This window comes from Propithecus coquereli, unplaced genomic scaffold, assembly GCF_000956105.1.
Source record: "Propithecus coquereli isolate 6110/MARCELLA unplaced genomic scaffold, Pcoq_1.0 Scaffold124, whole genome shotgun sequence".
Classification (NCBI taxonomy): domain Eukaryota; kingdom Metazoa; phylum Chordata; class Mammalia; order Primates; family Indriidae; genus Propithecus; species Propithecus coquereli.
This window is the reverse complement of record NW_012136525.1, coordinates 4,789,917-4,792,686: the sequence shown is the minus strand read 5'-3', so window position 1 is coordinate 4,792,686 and position 2,770 is coordinate 4,789,917. Positions and strand designations below refer to the sequence as shown.

At 44.4% G+C, this 2,770-nt stretch overlaps 1 protein-coding gene across 1 annotated transcript in view; it reads right to left on the bottom strand.

The window, feature by feature from the left end:
* The window catches only part of AKAP3 (A kinase (PRKA) anchor protein 3), a 47,417-nt gene that overhangs the window by 44,275 nt on the left and 372 nt on the right, over positions 1–2,770 (bottom strand). The gene's annotated exons all lie outside the window — the stretch shown is intronic.

Below are 2,770 nucleotides of genomic sequence, written 5' to 3'. Positions count from 1 at the left end.
TTGATGATCTTTTATATTAGGTCTCAGTTTCTTCATTTTTAAAACAAAGAAATTAGACTTGTTGATCTGTTAGGATCCCTTCCAGCTCTAACATTCTATGATTTTGATACTTGAGTGGGTATTTGAATAGGACTGCACGTACCCGCATATAGCACTTTGCAGTAGACAAAGCATCCTCATATCCATTATGTCACCTGATCCTCACAATAACCTGTTGAGGTGACAGGGCAGGTATTATTTTCCCTGTTAGGTGTAGAAGCTTGCCCAGTTCGCAACTAATAACTGTGGAACTGGGGCTGGGAGCCAATATTCTGAATGTTAAAATCAGCACTTTTTCAATGACACCTTGAAAGTAGAATTGAGAACATGAGGCAGCATTCAACTTAGAGGTGTTGAATGATATAATTGGCACTGCCATACAGGGGTTAGGAGGTAGCTGATGATAGTGGAGGTCTGTCAGTTTATCAGAATCAGGATGACCCCAGAAACAATGAGTATTAGCAAATCGTAAGTTCTAAGTGAACATAGGACGAGGCAAAGAAATATGACAGTGCAGGATTACTAAGCTTCTCTGATAAAATTCAAGGGTTTCTTTCCTCATCAATTCAATTTGGTAGGTGACACTTCAGTAAACAGTGAAGGTAGGATAGAGTGGAAACAGCCAATCTTACAAACCTAGTAACAAGCAACCCCTACTCACTACAGCCCTTTTGTTTATCCCAGCAACACATACTCTTTCTTCCTGAAAGAACAAAGCACTGAAAGAATTATAAGTCTAGAAAGACCGCCCAGACTAGGTGGTTTTCTGATAAGCCCAAAGTATGTTTAGCAGGATCACTGATTGCTGTCTCTTATTCTAGGATCTTGAAAGGTTGCCCAGAATAAGGTATTTTAAAATTCAAGTGCTTAGACTAAGCTTTCTGGAATTTCCTTAGGCTCCAGATGGCTCTTTGTAGAACAACTCAGATTCTCAAAGGGGTCTACAGTGTAAAAAAAAAAAAAATTACAAACCATTGCTCTAGAGAGAGCCATCTGCAGTTTCTCCCTAGATAAATGTTCTAAGGCCACTAAATTTTACAGAGGTTCACAGATTTCCTGAAGCCCGCTCATGAATTGCACTCCTGGTTAAGAACGCCTGGATTCATAGGTCAGATGATGAGTGCTTTCATAAGTAAATTAAAAACATAAAGCAGGATAGGTGGAATAATCGCCACCTTGGATAGGAGGGTCAGAGAATCTTCTCTGAAGAGGTATCCTTCCTATGAGCAGAGACGTGACATCTGAGTGGCATTCCAGGAAAAGCCAACAGCAAGCGCAAAGGTCCGGAGGAGAGAACGTGCCTGGCAGGCTCGACGTGCATTTATTTATTTGGGGCACATCCTCATTTCTATTTCTCTTCCTCTCTTTTCCCCTCCTTGTCCCCGCCCCACCCTTCTTTTACACCCTTTCTCTCCCCTGGGCCCTGGACTCCCAGAACGCAGGGGCCACGCCTCCTCCTTCCCCCAGCCTCACCAGGCTGCTCTGATTGACGTTTTCAGGGAATAGTGAATGAGAGGAAAGCTGAGCTCCTCTACCTCGGGCTCTGCCATTTTCTATGTCTGAGTCGTCCCTGGTTAACTCGGATTTCACATCTCTCGGCAATATGAGATTATCTTTACGACCCATTCCAGATCTGAGATTCCTATCCCAAAATTCTTTCCATTTCCTTTCTTCCTCCTCTCCTTCACTTTCCTTTCCCGTCTCCTCCTCTCTTCTTCCAGCTCCCTTCGTTACCAACACTACCCCAACCTCTAACCCGTCCCTTCCTTTCCGGGTTAGCGCCTGCGCAAACAGGCGTGGAAGACAACTTTTGACCCAGTTTGGTAGCCGTAGTCGGCCGGAGCGCCGGCCGTGGGGGATTGTGGGAGAAGATGGCGGCCGCCGTTCACCTCCGGTTTGTTCGGGCCCTGCCAATGTCACGTAAGTGTCAGTGGGAACAGCGGCCCCTAATCGGGATTCCGAGACGGGGATCTAGGGTTTTGGGAGTGGCGTTGTGCCGCAGCGGGCACGCCGACTCCCTAGGCACCCTGGTTTTCCTAGGGCCGGTGCTACCTTTGTCCAGTTTTTCCTTTCTTTTCCTTTCCACCTCCACGGCTCACATATTAAATTGTGCACTTTGGAAGGAGACAGTAGAACTTGAGCAGTGGGAAGCAAAGAGGAGAAAGTGGGCAACACGTAGAGGACGAGAGAATAAGAGTTCTCATATGGTTGTAAAGGTTTTCGGTTATGAAAAATATTTGTATGGGGCGGAGGGAGAAGTCTGAAAGACAGAGGAAAAAAGGATAGTGGAGAGAAGGTTTTTCATGGATTGACTTTATGAACTTGTGCAAACCTTTAAGGGGTCTCAGCTTCCGATTCTTCATGACACAATGGTAATGATAACACCACAATGTCAGGAAGTCCCTGAGAAGATTAAATGAAATAATACTTATAAAAAGCACCTTTTTGACCAAAAGTGTCTCTACAGTTGTAGAATGTCTTGAGTTGAGGCGCTGGGATATGGAAGCGAGAGGGATGTTTGTGAAGAAAAGAGGAGCTTAGTGGAAAGGAAAATGAAGAGTGAAAGGTATCTTAGAATTTGTCAGCATTGTTCATTTTCCCTTCTATTCTGATCAGATCTACTCTCAGTCCTCAAATCGAAAACACACAGTTGCTATTCTACTCCATAAGAGAGTAGAAAAACAAAGAAATTAGGATACAGTTACACTTCATTATTCTTTCACCTCTACTC